This window comes from Miscanthus floridulus, chromosome 9 (genome assembly GCF_019320115.1).
Source record: "Miscanthus floridulus cultivar M001 chromosome 9, ASM1932011v1, whole genome shotgun sequence".
NCBI classification, from domain to species: domain Eukaryota; kingdom Viridiplantae; phylum Streptophyta; class Magnoliopsida; order Poales; family Poaceae; genus Miscanthus; species Miscanthus floridulus.
Window position 1 is genome coordinate 40,734,553 of NC_089588.1, and position 18,681 is coordinate 40,753,233.

The window sequence follows — 18,681 nt, forward strand, 5'->3', positions numbered from 1 at the left end:
GAGGATTAAATTGGCAACAAATGGTGGAACAACCGTGACCACCATCAACGGTGGTGGATCTAGGTCCTCCATAGCTGGATTTGACGCCTCCGCACCAAACCCAACTTCCTTATCTCCTTGAAATCCATCTCTCCCTCGAGGGCATGGTAGCCCAGATGTCCTTGGCTGTCGACTGTCATTGCCTCACCTTCGACATATCTTCATCTATGGGCTATGGCCGGCCAGCCATGGTCTCCAACTCTGAGGCTTTGTCATGCCATCGGGCTTCATAGGCTTGCTAAGCTGACACACATGACACATGTAAAGGCTCTACCTTGCCATGCCTAGGATGGTAGGAATGAGATGGCCTGATAACTCAACTGTGTCATGTGGGCTCAACCAAGCCCTACTGCGCCTCGCCGGGTGCGTGTTGGTCCATGCCATGCCATCCGTTTAGACAACTATAGATCTATATAGATAATTATTTGCTACTAGCTAGAGGAAGCGACCTAATAACTTTTTGTTAGCTAACTGGCTATGTTTGGATGCTTTGATTGATATTTTGATGCATCAAGTGGAATATGTATGACTATTGGATTAAATAGAAGAGGCAACCTTTACAGGTTAAAGTTAATAAATGTGGATGGAAATACAAGTAAAGTCCACTTACACAAAACTCAAGACAATGTTTCCCATAATTTATTTCTATATGTAGGACATGCATACATAGTTCATGCTCCCACCATATCATTCATTAGAGCACTTGATGATACAATTGATAAACGACCAGCTTGTATTTTATTTGGTTTCTTTAGTGCTACCACTTGAGGTGGTAGATATGTTACTAAGATCTTCATCATTCTGTATCTCCAGTGCAGGGCTAATTGCAAAAACATGGTTGTCTTCAGGAAACTGTGAGTCCTTCCACTAATTTGTGCAATGTAGACTCAGAAACCACCATATCCTTAGTAGAATGGATGTTGCTACCACTTGTACAATCATAATTCTGAGGGCATTTCTGCACAACAATATTTTGTTGATCATCAACAACTTTTCCTTGGCCCACTAGAGGAGTCACTGTGGTTGGTGTGGCAGTTTTGGTACTTTCATAGCTTGCTGCAAGAAATTGTGTTTCCTGAAAAAAAAAGGATGTTGAACATTCTGTGTTAAATGAGTTATGGTAATGGAGAAAAATGGAGTTTCTTAAGCTATCTTATGAACCTGTAGTAGTTGGGGACGCATTGCTGGATGCAGATTCCTGATCATGATTTGTCCCATGCCTTTGGAGAACACCATTGAGGAAAATATAAGGCTTGGTAGAATTAATGGCCTCTGTGATATCAGATTCAAGTATGGTGAAGCGGCCATGGGATGAGGCACACATCCAAGCACGGATTGCCAGTTCTTGGATAAATAGCTCACATAGCTTTGTCACGAATGGTGGAGTGTCAGATGATGTCATGACACTACCAAGATTGGCTCTAATGATTTCTTCAATATTGGCCATGGGTAAATTGTGATAGTTGAAGTTCATTAAATTGTCTGTAGGGACCGTGACGCCTAAGAGGGGGGGTTGAATTAGGCAACTTTAAAAATTCTAACTCTAAACTATGGCCTCTTTTTCCAACCATAGCAAAACCTATGCAATAGATAAACTATCTAGATGTGAAACTATGGTTTTGCTAGTGTGTAGCTATCTCTACCGCAAACGTAGTAAAGTAATCAATGTAAATGCGGAAGCTTAAAGAGCAAGGTAGAGATATGCAAACTCCCGTCGACGACTCCAGTATTTTTACCGAGGTATCGAGAAGCGCGTAAGCTTCCCTCTAGTCCTCGTTGGAGCCCCTCGTAAGGAATCCCACGCAAGGGCCAAGCTCCCGGTCGGGTAACTCCGTGGATAGCCTCGGGCCTTCCCCACGCGCAAGTGGGTATCCGATGTGCCTTCCGGTAAGCCTCTCCCGGATGCTCCCCGCCGTCTTCACTATCAAACTTTCGGCCGAAACGCCACGGGCCTTGTTCCCTTCGGTACACGGTGGCGGCCGCACCACAAACGCGGTTGGTGCGATCTCGCAAGACTTAAAGCCCCTCCGATGTACTACTCTTGTGCTCGCAAGCACGGGGTGGCAAGAGGTATGCAAACCTCACTAAACACTAGGCATACACCTAGAGCAAGCGCATAAGCGGTGGTCTAATCAACCTAAGCACTTCGCAAAGCACCTACACTAATCACCTGATGAAACACTAAGCACTATGCAAGTGGAGATCACTAAAATGATGTATCAACACCCTTGGTATGTTTCTTCAGCTCCACACTAGCCAAATGGCCGGTTGGGGGTTGTATTTATAAGCCCCACTGAGAAAGTAGCCGTTGGGGTCGAACTCCCGCAATTCTGCTACTGACCAGACGCTGAATCGTCCTGACTGGACGCGTCCGGTCATCCCGACCGTTGCAGCCGCGAACTACCGATCGGACGCTTCCAGCGTCCGGTCGCCTGCCACCGGACGCATTCAGTCACAGTTTTGCGCGCCTGGAACCTCTCTGTACTCGATCGGACGCTGATGCCCTACGTCCGGTCGGTTGCCGCCAGCGTCCGGTCTAGCGTCCGGTCGCCTGTCTGCTGAGCCACCGGTCCAGCGTCCGGTCGCGCTTCCAGCGTCCGGTCCAGCGTCCGGTCGCCTCTGCGAGCTCGTTTCTTCGCGATCTTGCATACGGCTTGGTTCCTATCTTCATGCTTGGACTTTGCTTGATATCTTGGGTCTTTTCTTGTGCTCCTAAGGTCTTGCTTAAGGTGTTGATCATCGGATCATCACGTCGCCTTCGTCCAAGTCACTTCTTGCACTCTGTTGGACTACAAAACAAACACTTGAAAATTCATTAGTCCAATTTGGTTGTGTTGGTCATCAAACACCAAAATCCAAAGTAAATGGGCCAAGGGTCCATTTTCCTTACAATCTCCCCCTTTTTGATGATTGATGCCAACACGACCAAAGCAAGCAAATAATAAAAAGTTTTAAATTTAAAAACTATCTACTTGCTAGGATGCAATGCAAAGGGCAAGGTTATATGATGCTAGAATATCCTACTTAGATACCAATTGAAGACCATCTTGCCCTTGCAAAAACTATCTACTTGCTAGGATGCAATGCAAAGGGCAAAGTTATATGATGCTAGAATATCCTACTTAGATACCAATTGAAGACCATCTTGCCCTATCTACTTGCTAGGATGCAATGCAAAGGGCAAGGTTATATGATGCTAGAATATCCTACTTAGATATCAATTGAAGACCATCTTGCCCTTGCAAAAACTATCTACTTGCTAGGATGCAATGCAAAGGGCAAGGTTATATGATGCTAGAATATCCTACTTAGATACCAATTGAAGACCATCTTGCCCTTGCAAATATCCCCATGTGGCATTATGGATTTAAGCCTTGCTTCCTATAAATTTTTTCAATACATAGGCAATCCATAATCCACTGTCCTCCCTTTTTTGGACCATTACACCTTATTTTAATGCTTGCCTTTGGTCCTCTAAATTCTCCCCCTTTGGAATCAAACACCGAAAAGGAAGACATTAGTGGCATAAGGGAGGGTCAAACTTTGTGATCCTTTGAATGTAGAAAGAAATAGATCACAAATTTTGACTCTCATATTATATAGACTAAGCTCCCCCTAAAAGTATGCATACATATGGTAGAAGGCAAAGCATATGCATAATTAGCAATTTATTGCACAAGAGCGTTTAATCTATATAATGCATGGAGAAAGCATATAAATATGAAATGAAATCAACATGATGATGCCAATGGAAGAATGATGCTTAGCTCCAGGGACTCCATTTTCCTTGCAATGAGACTACTACACACATGATAAGCTTGAAAAGGTGTTAGTCTCAAGGCATCCAATTTATAGAGTAATCCTCCCCCTAAATTTATACACACAAATGTAGAATACTTTGTAGGAATCGTGCACATTGATTTTAGAATCAAAATACCACTTGAAAGATGACATCTCATGAATGTGAGACTCATTTTCAAAAATGATATTCGGGAGAGATTATCTACAATTTGGACTTTGGCACATATTAGATAAGCAAAAGTAAGACAAGCTATGTGCCGTGCTTCTAGGCAATTTTAAACCATGTAGGTTTGCTCCAAGGGTTAAAAAAGAGACCGAGCAAGCCTACCATAAGATATACCTAGTGTATGCATGACAAAAGATATAAGCATGCAAACGCAAACCTAGGCATAAAGAGTAACTAGATGCTTAAAGATACCAATTGTAGGAAAATCTAATTGCAAGATGTACCAATTAAAAAGTAATAACATCTAGTTACCCAACATGGGAAGGAGAATTTAGGTCCATAGTATTCACTAACCCACTTGGCAATGATTTTGTCCATCATGATGCACCCCATGAAATGCACCCATACTTTGCCAAGTCTCCAAATTCCCCGAAGCCCAACGGACTTTTCACTTCCCTTTCGGGATCCAAACCTTCTTGGTGCTCTTCATGTTTGAGATGATCTCCTTTGGCATCCAAAAGCGTTTGACCCCATTGTTGGCTTGCTTGTTCACCTTGATGGCCACCACCTTGTCATTTTTCTTCTTCTTCAAGAGATAAGGTGTGGAGGCCTTCTTGTCCACCTTGTTGGTGTAGGTGTTGGAGAACTTGCTTGTTTGCTTTTTCTCCTCCTTTGCTCCTCCCCCATTCTTCACCTTGCACTCATAGGACTTGTGGCCTTCCTTGTGGCACACGTAGCAAACCACGGTTTGTCCTTCATCAAGCTTCTTCACTCCCTTGACGGTGTTATCTTGATGAAGTTGAGTTTGCTTCGCCTTGCCTTTTACTTGAGTCAAGTCCTTGGTGAGGTGAGCTACTTTTTGCTTGAGTTGCTCATTTTCCTTTGCAACCTCTTGTGTGCATGTATCTACAACAACTTTCTCAACACAAGCTTGGTTGCATAGAGGTGAGTCTAAACATAAGTCATCACAAGAAGTAGAGACATCCGTTTTTGACATGTTAACCGAGGAATTTTTTTTAGATGCCTTGGTGAGGGTTGAATTAACGGCTTCAAGATTAGCAACTTTATTAGTTAGCTCATCACAATGTTTGCACATGGTTTCCATTTTAGCAAGCAAACTTTTATAAGCATCTTGTGAACTAGCTAACTTTTCTTTTAATTTTTCATTTTTCTTTGCAAGTTGCTCATCATTGATTGTGCATTCATTTGATGTTGCACTAGTCTTAAGTTGCTCAATTTTAGTAGATAGTTCAACATTGAGATTAGCAAAGTTCTCATATTGTTCAAGCAAAGTTTTGTATGCTTCTTGTGAACTATCTAGCTTTTCTTTTAAACTTTTGAGCTTATTTTGTTGACTAGTGCAAACTTTAGCATATTTAAGATTTTGTTGCACAATCTCATGATAAGAAGGTATATCATCATCACTATCACTCTCACTAGAGGAAGAGCTTTCGTTACCTCATGCCATAAGGCACATATGTGAAGAGCTAGATGATGAGTGCTTGCGCCCTCGCCTCTTGTGATGGTCTTCTTCACTTGAAGAATCATCCCATGATCTTATTGATGTGAGGGCTTTGTTCTTGCACACCTTCTTCTTTGTCTTGGGTGTGGGCTTGTTTGGACAAACTTCCACAAAGTGCCCCACCTCGCCACATCCATAGCATCCTCTCTTTCTTTGCTCGTTTCTTTGATTGGTGAAAACGAGGTCTTGGATTTGGATGGGCACACCCTTGACATTGAGCTTTTGGATCATCTTCTCCACCTTGTTGATAAGTTTGATTGATTCTTCATCAAGGTCGGAGGTGGAGGAGGAAGATTGATCATCACTTGATTCTTCTTCTTCATCATCATCATCCTCATCATCTTCTTCTTCACTTGAGGAGCTTGAGCTTGAGCTTGACTCAACTTTCTTGCCCTTCATCTTCTTTTTCTCGCTACATGCGAGAGCTTTGCCTTTGCTCGATGAAGAGGCTTCTTCTTGACCCATCTTACGTGACATTTCAAATGCCACTAATTTGCCAATGACTATGCCCGGGGTCATGTTGCTCAAGTCCTCCATGTTGTGAAGGATGGTGATGATGCTTGCATATTTCTTTTGTGGTAGCATGGAGATGATCTTCCTCACGATGTCCGCATCATCTAGCTTTAATAGTCCTATTGAATGGAGCTCATTGGTAGTTAGATTCAAACGAGAATACATATCACGAACAAGCTCATTATCATTCATGGTAAAGGAATCATAATTTTGTTTAGCTAGACAATATTTTTGCTCACGGACATTACTTGTGCCGTCATGGATCTCTTGGAGTTTTAACCAAATTTCATGTGCGGTATTTAAAGTGAACACTTGGTTAAAAACATCCATACTTAATGATTCAAACAAGCAATTTTTAGCTCTAGCATTGAAATGCAATTCTTTTTCATCACTCTTCGTGGGGTTTTCGGAATTCTTAATGGGTTTCATCCCGTCATGAGTGACTCTCCATACACCTAAATCAACCGCCTCAAGATGGCAAGCCATTCTAGCCTTATAATAAAGGAAGTTAGTGCCGTCAAATTGTGGAGGCCTAGCGGTATCCATCCCAACCACTCTAAAATAGCGTCGGCTCAATGGTGGTTAAGCCAAAGGTCCAAATATGAGCCAACCTGTCTCTGATACCACTTGTAGGGACTGTGACGCCTAAGAGGGGGGGGGGGTGAATTAGGCAACTTTAAAAATTCTAACTCTAAACTATGGCCTCTTTTTCCAACCCTAGCAAAACCTATGCAATAGATAAACTATCTAGATGTGAAACTATGGTTTTGCTAGTGTGTAGCTATCTCTACCACAAACGTAGTAAAGTAATCAATGTAAATGCGGAAGCTTAAAGAGCAAGGTAGAGATATGCAAACTCTCATCGACGACTCCGGTATTTTTACCGAGGTATCGAGAAGCGCGCAAGCTTCCCCCTAGTCCTCGTTGGAGCCCCTCGCAAGGAATCCCACGCAAGGGCCAAGCTCCCGGTCGGGTAACTCCGTGGATAGCCTCGGGCCTTCCCCATGCGCAAGTGGGTATCCGATGTGCCTTCCGGCAAGCCTCTCCCGGATGCTCCCCGCCGTCTTCACTATCAAGCTTTCGGCCGAAACGCCGTGGGCCTTGTTCCCTTCGGTACACGGTGGCGGCCGCACCACAAACGCGGTTGGTGCTATCTTACAAGACTTCAAGCCCCTCCGATGTACTACTCTTGTGCTCACAAGCACGGGGTGGCAAGAGGTATGCAAACCTTACTAAACACTAGGCATACACCTAGTGCAAGCGCATAAGCGGTGGTCTAATCAACCTAAGCACTTCGCAAAGCACCTATGCTAATCACCTGATGAAACACTAAGCACTATGCAAGTGGAGATCACTAAAATGGTGTATCAACATCCTTGGTATGTTTCTTCAGCTCCACACTAGCCAAATGGCCGGTTGGGGGTTGTATTTATAAGCCCCACTGAGAAAGTAGCCGTTGGGGTCGAACTCCCGCAATTCTGCTACTGACCGGACACTGAATCGTCCTGACCGGACACATCCGGTCATCCCGACCGTTGCAGCCGCGAACTACCGATCGGACGCTTCCAACGTCCGGTCGCCTGCCACCGGACGCGTCTGGTCGCAGTTTCACGCGCCTGGAACCTCTCTGTACTCGATCGGACGCTGATGCCCTGCATCCGGTCGGTTGCCGCCAGCGTCCGGTCGTCTGTCTGCTGAGCCACCGGTCCAGCGTCCGGTCGCGCTTCCAGCGTCCGGTCCAGCGTCTGGTCGCCTCTGCGAGCTCGTTTCTTCGCGATCTTGCATACGGCTTGGTTCCTATCTTCATGCTTGGACTTTGCTTGATATCTTGGGTCTTTTCTTGTGCTCCTAAGGTCTTGCTTAAGGTGTTGATCATCGGATCATCACGTCGCCTTCGTCCAAGACACTTCTTGCACCCTGTTGGACTACAAAACAAACACTTGAAAATTCATTAGTCCAATTTGGTTGTGTTGGTCATCAAACACCAAAATCCAAAGTAAATGGGCCAAGGGTCCATTTTCCTTACATTGTCAATGTCCTCTTGTCTTCTCCAAAACTCATCAATTGCTTGTTCCTGTGGTGTCATCAAAGGTGTTGACGGTGATCCATGCAACTCCTGTGCATGCTCACTTCTTTCTTCTGATCCATTTGACATTGCTAAAGATCTATATGTTCAAATTGATTCCATGCACATATAGTGAATTAGGTACTATCTAATTCGTAATATAATGCTAAAAATTAACATAATCAATAGCATGCATGACCTTTTGTAAAAACTATACAAAATTAGATGAGCACAACAAAGGGGTTATTACTTCCTAAATAAAGAAAACAATCCTAAAAAACAAATCATGCCATCACCCTCTCCATTAGTGAATTAACTTACGGAATAACAAGATAGACTTATTACCTTACTCAAGCTTCTATGAACTTCTACTTGAAATTGTTGATCAAACAACTGATGATTAATACAAGAGGAATAGTGGCCTTGGTGGTTTATATAGAGGATTTCAAGGGGACTTTAAGGTAACGGACAAATGTACACATTTCAGAACGAATCAGAGAAAAGTTTGATGGTCCCTAATGGATTTCTTTTGGGTTTGTTAATGGTCTATCATCACAACCTTGGAGTGTCTTAAACGCCATAGTGCATTTATGTGCGTGGCATACACAATAACTTATAAATCTTTAAAGCTTTTTAGATATATCCTCCACCTCATCCTTATCTAGCCACCACTACTTGCAAGCTTTTCACTAGACAAAGACACTTTTGGACATCATGAGTATTTAACCAATGGTTCATGAGAAACAAAACAACATCAGAAGAAAGCATGTACTGTGAAAGTGCAATCAAGCCCTAATTATGGGTTTTGGTGATAGTGACCACATAATTAGAGGACTAATGAGATTTATCGAGATGACAAGCAGGGAATTTACAATCGAGGATTTTATACGAAATAGAGGAGCCTCCAATTACAAATAATGATGTCATCAAACTCAAATGAGGTTTAAACTCTTTTATATTTCGAATTTGAGTATAGGAATGTTGTACTATAAAGGGGGACATAATAAAGTTGCTAAAGTGTGCAACCAAGTGCTAAATCTTATACACATACATCCTTACTTGCTCAGCCAAGACAGCCATTGCCATTGAGTGGCACTGCCATGACTTAACTGACCATTGGGATGAGGGGTATTTATACCTCTCACACTCCTATCCAACGGCTTTTCTTCCACCTCTACCTTGCAGACCGATGCCCAGCTGCTCATTTCTTGTTCTCTCTCTTCTCCATTGGTGACCTTGAGCTTCCAAGCATTCCTTTATGATTTTCCCATCAATCCTTGAGAGAAAAGGCTCTAAAACTCGATTAGAGAGCAGATCCACTGATTTCCAAACTCTAAGAGCACTTGGTTCATGTTTTAGTCGGTGGATTGTGTTTGTTACTCTTGGAGCTTGCTCCTAGCCGGCTAGAGCGTCGCCCATGGAACTTGCCAACTTGTGTGGTAGCTCCGGGAGGTTTGTAACCATCTCTTAAAGCTAGTAAACTCACCCCTCATCTCAAGAGTTAACTCTCTTGACTTCAGAACGAGGAAGGGTTGCAAAGCTCCAAGCCTTAGTGGCTAACCTCAACAATGTGGACTTAGGCAAGCCTTAGTGGTGAGCTGAACCACAGGATAAATCCTTGTGTCACCGTGTGCTTGTTTTACATACTTGTCAATCACATTGTTGTTGAGGTGATTTCTAGGGTTTGAGGTCAATCTACTTGTATTATGGTAGAACCATCTAATCTAATGCCTTTTAGGAGTACTTGTCCTCCATTAGACACTAATTACTCAAGGGAGGACACTAAATTATGCGGTTCCATCGAGGACACCCCAAGGGAGAACCCAAAAACCCACATTTTTTCATCAGGATCACAAATGAGAGAATAAAGCTTACAACATTCTTACGTCATTTCTTACATCACTTTCCATGCAACATCAGAGTATAATATTCATTGTTTATAACAATGGAAAATACCATGTTATCAGAGTTTCAGTGGAAACAAAATCATTTAATGACAAGTTAAACATTAACATGATGATCTGTTATATACATCATAACAGGTTATAAGTTTTCCATTGTAAAATATTTTAGGTGGAAGTTTCAAATAAACTATGTCTGTAACGTTAAGGAAATCCTCGCTGAGCCCATCAGGAGGTTTCCACACACAAGTGTCAGCTCCACATGTTCCTATCACCTGCAACAGGGTAGAACAAATCTCGATTGTACTCCGCAAGACTTATCTGTCAGGAGAAAAGAAAAGACTCCAAGAATATAGAAGGTTGTCTGGCTTGTGAGTTTATTGCATCTGTAGGAGCATTACTAAACATGCATCCTTATATTCAATTTTATTAGCAGTCATCGTTAGTTCATTAATTAATCATTCTATGCAAGCACCTATGCTACTTTCAAGCAGGTGGTAAGCAATCAGGACCATTTTACCATCTTTCATCTTCTAGTTCTTACTATGGTGCTAGATCATAGACAAGTCGTACCGAATTACCTGGCGATTCATGAATCAATGTGCCCAGCTGGGTGCCCCAAAACACACGCCCCGCTTGTACCCTAGGAACAAGTAGGACCAACCCACCACTCTCCTGTCAAGGGGTCCAGGTCCCCATCCAAACTTGGACTCCAAGCCCCCACACCTGAGTCCTAGACTCAGTGTGGTGCTTAGACCTCCACTATCCCCGCCTCCAATCAGTCGGTCTGGAAAGAGCCAGAACCCACGACAAGAGAGCAATGAGCCTTCCCTGCTCCCATAAACAAGTATGTGCTCAAGATAATAAGTCTATGACCTGACTAAAATCCAATGCAACGGCCGGTCCTTAATCGACATAGGTGGAACAATTGCAATCCGAGCCTTGCTCAAATGCCTAACCAAGTCCAGATCCAAAATACCATTCCACCCAGTCTCTAATTATCATTTATATATATTCCATGTGATAGTAATATAATAACAACAATAATATTTTTCCTATGTCTCGCGAGTGACAGGCAATCACTCGACTTCTACGGAGTCCTATAGCATAGCAATCTATATGATCCTATCATACCAGTAAGACTCATAGGATAAGGATATATATATGCAAGTGGGTTTTATTCAACTCCTTAAACTTAATGCACAAGCATAAAATAAAGTGCAGAATAATAGGGGTTATGCACCGGGGCTTGCTTGGGTAAGATATAACCAAAAGTTAGCATTCCATCATGGTGACATGATCATTATGCACCATCTTTTCTGCTACTTCGGTCATCTTCACGATCCATCATTGTTCCTAATATGATATTCATGGATGCAACCCAGAGATGCAATTAATCAATGGTAACTGCAACTCTATAATATGATTACGCTTGTCGATGTTTTACCACCGATAACCTACCACGGGGGTACCCGGGACAGCTGTTCGGGATTCGGCGAATAGTGGAACTCGGCGGTTACGCAAAGAGACTCACGATTTATACTAGTTCAGGCCCTTGACTTGGTCGAGTAATAACCTTACGTCCAGTTCGGCGTTAGCCTGTTTGCGTCGTATTGCTTTGAGTATTGGGTGTGTTCTGTTCAGTTTACAAGGGATTCACCAGCCCTTTATAGTCCAGGTGCTGAGAGGAGTTGTTTGTGTTCTACTCGGATACAAGGTCAGAGTCCTAAGCTATGCTTCGGGTGCCTTTCCTTGTATAGTCCGAATTGGAGTTTTGGTCTTGCACGTTGCTTTGCTCTGTGCTCTTCTTGGCGATTGGGCTATGGGCCTTGTTACCAAGGCCCACTTCCCTATAGTACAATCTATGGGGGGCTCGTAGGGTTCCCCATTGACAAGCCCCCGAGCATTTTATGATTGAACTTCAAGGGCCGAGTTGTTGTAGACTTGATCCGGGTTCTTCTTGAAGTGAAATCTTGAGATGATCTTCTTTGATTCTTCTTCTGATTGATGTGCACTTTTGCTGAAAAAAGTGCACTCAGTGAGTGCAGTCCCCGAGCCTCAGCTGTTTGGCACAAAAAGCTAGAGGGTCTTTCTATCTTGATGTCCTCCGAGTTCTTTTCTAGTGTAGCCCCCGAGCCTCTTGTTTTTTGGTACAAAAAGCTAGAGGGTCAAAAAATTAAAAATGTACTTTTCTGTGGTGGGTACTTGCAACCCCCGAGCCTTCTCCGGGTTCTTTTCTTTCGAAAAGAAATTGGATGAAGGGTCTTGATGTGTTGTTGTTTGTTGTAGTCTTGAGTTCTTGTATTCTTGGTCCTTTGTCTTTAAATCTGAGCCCCTGGGCGTAGTTGAAGCAAATGCTGAACTCCCGAGCTTAGTGTTTGACTAAGCCATGATATTCTTCTGAGTTGTTTTTATTCATCCAGGTCGTTTCTAGACTTCTCTGGTTCTTGATGTACCTCTTCCAGGTTGTTTGCACTTCGTCCAGGTTCTTTCTGAACTTGTATGTACCTCATCCAAGTTGTTTTCTGATCACTCTAGGTTCTTTTCTGTCTTGATTTTTGTTCCCAACTTGTCTGGGTTGTTTTTCTTCAATATGGGTTCTTTCTGATCTTGACTTGATCTCTGTCTCTCCTTGTTGGGGTTCTTTTCTGATCAATCCGGGTTCTTTCTAAGCTTGTCTTGGTTCTTGCCGCACCTTGTCGGGGTTCTTTTTTGATCAATCTAGGTTCTTTCTAAGCTTGTCTTGGTTCTTGCCGTACCTCATCGGGGTTCTTTTTTGATCAAACCAGGTTGTTTCTTGACTTATCTGAGTAAAGTAGCTCTCAGGAGCGTGTTTTTCCTGATCTCATGGTACAGATGTAGCTTTCCTTCTTTGTTGGTTGTGGTTCTGCCTTGAGTAGGAAATTCTTCTTCAATTCTTTCCTCATTCGTAGATATGCTGCCATGTGAGGTTGAGCAACCCCCTGGCTTTTTATATTTGATAACTTTCACGTTGGCAGTTAGAAGAGTTCTTGTGATGTGGCTTCCATGCTTGCTCTATCTGCCTGCGGAGGGTTGCAACCTCAAATTCCACTAGGTTCTTTGCTACCACTTTAGAATGATCTCCTTTGCTTTCTTTGTTGAATTTATTAGATCTTGTACTATGTTGTAATTCCAATATCTTCTTGATCAGAGGAATAAAAGATTATATTGTCTGAGTTGTTGTCCGACTTGTTTGGAGATGTGTCCGAGCTCTTTTTGTTTTGGTTGCCTCTGTGTAAACGTACCCGACTTGTAGTATATTATTTTCTCAATAACTTTCTTGTGAACGGATTGATAGCCATTGTGGTGTGAATGGACCATTGCTCTTCTCTGGTGCGTACTATAATTATTGCTGTAACGGTAATTTTTGGTGACCGTTTTCACTTGGGTCGCGTGGGCCGTGTATTTTTCCCTTTATAAAAATGACTGCCATGTTACTGTTGCTCCACTTGCCTTTGTGGTGAAAGATTCCTTAATCCTCATTGCTGAGAAAACCCTAGCATTGCATCCGCCACCTCAAATCTCTTGCTGCTGCTGCTACTGCATCTGGCCCTTGCTTTCGATTGATGGTGACGAACAAGGGCAAGGGTGAGTTTGTTGATGAGGAGAAAACTCTTAGGCAAATTGATAATCCCGAATTCAAGGCTATGAGGCAGATGCAGAAGCAGTTCCCGAAGTCGACGACGTAGGAGGCAGAGCTAGACTTGCTGGTTGCCCACAGGCTCATCCAGGAGAAATTTCTTTCTAATTTCTCTTCCCGTGGTGAGCATTTGATTCCGTCTCCTTCTCCTGATCAGTCTATTCTTTTTGTTCCTTTTGTGCGGGCAGGGCTCTGTTATCCCCCGTCTGACTTCTTGTTAGAGTTTCTTGGATCTTATCAGATTCAAGTTCATCATCTTACCCAAACGGGGTTCTTTTTCTATCTGCTTTCACACATTTTTGTGAAGTTTTTCTTGGAATTCCACCTTGTCTTCTTCTTTTCCGCTACTTCTTTCGTATGCGGCTCTCTGATTCTAAGAATCCTCCCCTCTTTGGTTGCTGCCTTATTCAAACTCGTCAGGGGGTGATTTTTCCTTCTCTTACTCTTTCTGATTCTGTTAAAGATTGGGCTGAAAAATGGTTTTATGTCCCAAAACTGGCTCCTTCTTTTTCTTTTGATCTTTCTGTGACTCCGAGTGCTTTACCTATTTGGAAGGATAAGCTTTTTGCTACTGAAACTGCTACTCTCAAGCCTGTACTCGCCCGAGTTAAGGTTTTGCAGCAGTTGAGCTTAACTGGTAACTGCATAGTTGCTAGTTTTTTGCGTCGCTGGGTGCAGCCTCTTATGCAGAGGGTGCATTTTGGTTTTGAGTACACTGGTTCTTTAGATCCTTCTTGGCTTATTCTGGATGCTGAGTTGTCTAAAGAAGTCATCCTTGAATGGTTGGGGCGGATTCTTAGTGGTGTCTCAATGATGCCCGCTCATGTGGACGAGTATGATGCTGCTCACCCTCCTCCTGAGGTATGCGTATGCCTTCTCGAGTTCTTTTTTTGTTGTTTATGATTTGCATCTGTTGTTGACTTTGCCTGACCTCTTATTGCAGGGTTTTTGCCGAGCTTTTAAGCTCGAGATAGCTGTTGCTGGTGGTGGTGAGGCTGCCGTTGAAGAGCTCACCGAAGAAAAGATGAAGATGATGCCGTTGTTGCTGGTCCTGCGGTAGTCGCTGCCACCGGGCCGGGTTCTTCTTCTGCTAGGTTTATCACTGGCTTGTTTGGAGGTCAACACTCCTATGTTGAGTATGTCCCTGATCCCAGAATTGCTCAATATATCTTGTCATCTAGGAAATGGCGAAACGAGGCTATTTCTAAGCAGTCGTTGCCCAAGAGGTGACGCTCAACTCGTCAAATTTCTTCAACAGGTAATATTCTTGTAGGTGAGCTTGTGCTTAGCCTTTCCCGAGTTGTTTTCCTGGCTTTGTTTTGACTTGTCTTTCTAATTCGAGCTCTATTTGTTGTTTTGATAGAAGGTCAGTCTGTTGCCTTGAACGAGGTGGAGACTGAGGATGAGGTCCCCTTGACCACTTGGCCATAAGTCTTCTGCTGTAAATTTCCTTGTGCTTGTCTTTTTGCTTATTTCCATAATAACTGAATTGCTTTTTTCAATATAGTCGTGAACCGGCACCCTGCGCCCCTTCTGTTACAGTTGTATCTGCTTCTGTTCTAGAAGCCATCCCAATCCCTTCCTTTGAGGTGGTTGAGGATGATTTGTTCAATGTGCCACTCCCGAATCTTGGCTTCTTGGGGGTGGCAGGTAGCTTCAAGAAGGTTATCAAGTAAGCTCCAGTTTCTTTTCTCTTTGTCCTGATAATTTTTGCTTCTGTCTTTGATTAATCCGGGTTCTTTTTCAAATGCAGGCCTTCAGAAGGTATTTCTTCCTCCCTGGCTCTTGATGCTGGGGATAATTTGCAAGATTCTACTGCTGGTCAGCTTCTTTTTGTCTTGTGCTTTTGCCTTTTGTTTAGTCTCATATTTGCTAAAGAAATTCTCTTTTTTGTAGCTTCTCCTCCTCACGCCCCTTCTTCTGTAGCACGAGTTGAGGAGGAGGCTAATGCTACTCCGGCGACTCCCCCCGTAGGGTGCTGGGTTGAAGAAAGCTTGAGTAGCCCATTTGCTGCCCCCCGGCTGCCGGCCGCGTCGTCCTTGTTGGACATCCCGGAGTCATCTGCTCGTAATGATCGAGTGGAGGAGCCCATCAGGAACAACCCTTTTTCCACTGCTGCTGTTGGAACCGCTGATGCTGGTCAGCTTTCTTCTCCCTCGCTAAGCACTCTTATGCTGACTCAAAGTGGAGAGGAAGTGGCTCAGCTGGGCCGTGTTGAGCGGTTGGCTGAGGTGCTCTCTTTATGGGAGAACTTTTCGGGCACATATGGCGCCAAACTCAAGGTACCTGAGTTCTTTTTTACTTTCAATATTGGTTTCTTCTGCTTCTGTCTCACATATTTTTGCTTTGCAGTCTTTACTTCAAGATCATGATGTCTTGTTTGGTCCTCATGAGGCGCAATTTACTGCCATTGCTGAGGCTAAATTGAAAAGAAAGGAGAATGAGCTGGCTCAGGCTAAAGTTGTCCTGACTTATGAGAAGGAGCAGCATGTTCTGATGAAGGCTGCCCTTAGTGCCAAGGTGCTTGATGCTGAGAAGGTGCGTGATACCGCTCAGGCTGAGAATTCTGACTTGAAGGAGAGGCTGGCTGGTAAGTTAATCTTTTGTTGATCGGCTGCTTTCCCTTGGTTTTGCTCTTTTTTCTTTTCTGAGTTGTTGATTTGCTTTCTTTCAGCTCTTGCTCGTGAAAAAGAAAACTAGTTGAAAGATAGGGAGGCGATGACTAACACCCTCCGTACTTCACAAAATCAGACTGAGTCTATAAGTACCCTTGCTGATTTAAAACTGAAAGAAACCCAAGATATTCTAGCTCAGGCAAAATTGATATGATCTGGCGCTGACTGAGATCTTGTTCAGGCCATAAAATCTGTTCGAGATCTACATGCGAAGTTGAAGGCTGTCCATGAGCAATTCTAGGCTCTTTATGCTGCAGTCGCTCCAATCATTGCTTCAATCTGTCGGTGAGAAGACAGAGATCTGGGCCTTGGAGGCATAATACCAATGCTTTCTTCCCGGTTTTATGATTTTGTAAGGGGTGGCTTTCACTGATGCATCAACAATGTGGTTTCATATGTCTGGTTTGTTGCTCCTGATGCCCCTCTTGGGTGGATTACTGAAGCTTCTATAACGGCTGAGTTTTCAAGACAGTGGGAGGAGGCCAAAGTAGAGCTTAGTGGTCTATCAGACCAAATCTTGGAACAAATGAATGTGCTTCCTGCTGTGCCTCCAGCTCCTTAGACATTTAGTGTAATGAACTTGTGGTTTCTTGTAATATATACTTGTTTCTGTGAATATGATCAGGCTTTGCCCTGCTTTTGAATCTGTCTTTGACTGCTATGAGTAGGCTTTGACCTGTCTTTCTTTTACCGCACTTGTGTAATTTCTGAGTAGTCCTTCCACTTTGTGTGACTGGTTTTGTCGCTCTTCAGATAACAATAATCGACGGCATGTTGATATCCGGTTTGTAGAGTTGTTTTTGCCACCCTTTTGGGCGTGGGATTTGATCATACTGCTTTCTTGAGTAGATAGCCATCCTTGTAGGGTTGTTTCCTGCCGCTTTTGGGGCGAGTTGGTCGGCCATTCTTGCCAGATTGTACAATTGTTTTGGCTGCTCTTGGACCAAGGTAGTTGGTCATGCTGTTCTTGGAATATGTAGCCAAGTTGACTTTGATCATGCTACTTGTTGGGCGAAGCTTATCAATCGTACCGCTCTTGGGGTAGGCGACCGAGTTGTTGGAGTGATTGTGCCGCTCTTGGGGCGAAGTAGTTGATTGTACCACTCTTGGGGTAGGCGACCGAGTTGTTGGAGTGATTGTACCACTCTTGAGGTAAAGTAGTCAATTGTACTGCTCTTGGGGTAGGCGACCGAGTTTTCTTTGTTGATTGTGCCGCTCCTTTAGTGAAGTCATCGATCGTACCACTCTTGGGGTAGGTGACTGAGTTGTTGGAGTGCTTGTGCCGCTCCTTGGGTGAAGTAGTCAATTGTACCGCTCTTGGGGTAGGCGACCGAGTTGGTTTTGTAGATAGCGCCGCTTGTTGGGCATAGTAAACGATCGTACCAGCTCTTAGGGTAAGCGATCGGGTTGTTTTTGTAGATAGCGCCGCTTGTTGGGCGTAGTAAACGATCGTACCAGCTCTTGGGGTAAGCGATCAGACCCGTATAGCACAACCGTTTCTAGGTTGGCTGTTTGCAGGGTAAGTAAGCAATCGTACCAGCTCTTGGGGTAAGCGATTGCGCCCGTTTAGCAACAACCGTTTCTGGGTTGAGCTGTTGCAGGGCTGCCCCCTTTTCCCCAACCTGATTACGGGTTGGTTCAGTTCGTTGGACAGGGCTGTCAGTCAAACCATCTCCATATGGTTGAGTGACAAAAATTGCCCATGTAGCACAACCGTTTCTGGGTTGGCTGTTAACAGGGAAGCCCCTTTTTCCCCAACCTGATTACTGGTTGGTTCTGTCCTGTTGGACAGGGCTTATATTTGAAGTCGTTCTTCTTGAAGAATTTCTGCTCTGTTTCTCTTGAAACTTGAGTACAAAACGTTGCACTTAATTGTAGAATTTTTTGAGCTGGCTGATATGCCAAGTGTTCTTTACAGGTATTTCATCTGGAGTCATCAACTTGTATGTGCCAGGTCCTATTGCTGTCTTCACAATGAAGGGTCCTTCCCATGGACTGAGTAGTTTGTGTCGTCCATCTTTCTTCTAGATTAGTCGTAATACTGAGTCCCCTAGCTTTAGTGATCGGGGTTGAGTACTTTTGTCATAATGTCTTCGTAGTCCTTGCTGATATCTTGCATTTTGGATTATTGCACTGTCTCTTATTTCTTCTATTGAATCAATTTCTAACCGCCTTGTTTCTTCGGCTTTGCCTTCTTCGTATTGTTCTATTCTTGGAGATAGCCATATCAAGTCGGTTGGTAGTACTGCTTCTGATCTGTAGACCAGAAAGAAAGGTGAGTAGCCGGTGGCTCTGCTGATCTGGGTTCTTAAACCCCATACTACTTTTGGTAGTTCAT

The 18,681-nt window shown here is 43.7% G+C and overlaps 1 pseudogene; it reads right to left on the minus strand.

Annotated features, from left to right (window-relative positions):
- Nucleotides 1–777: 777 nt before the first annotated feature.
- Nucleotides 778–8,196, minus strand: LOC136481799 (uncharacterized; annotated as a pseudogene).
- Nucleotides 8,197–18,681: the final 10,485 nt, after the last annotated feature.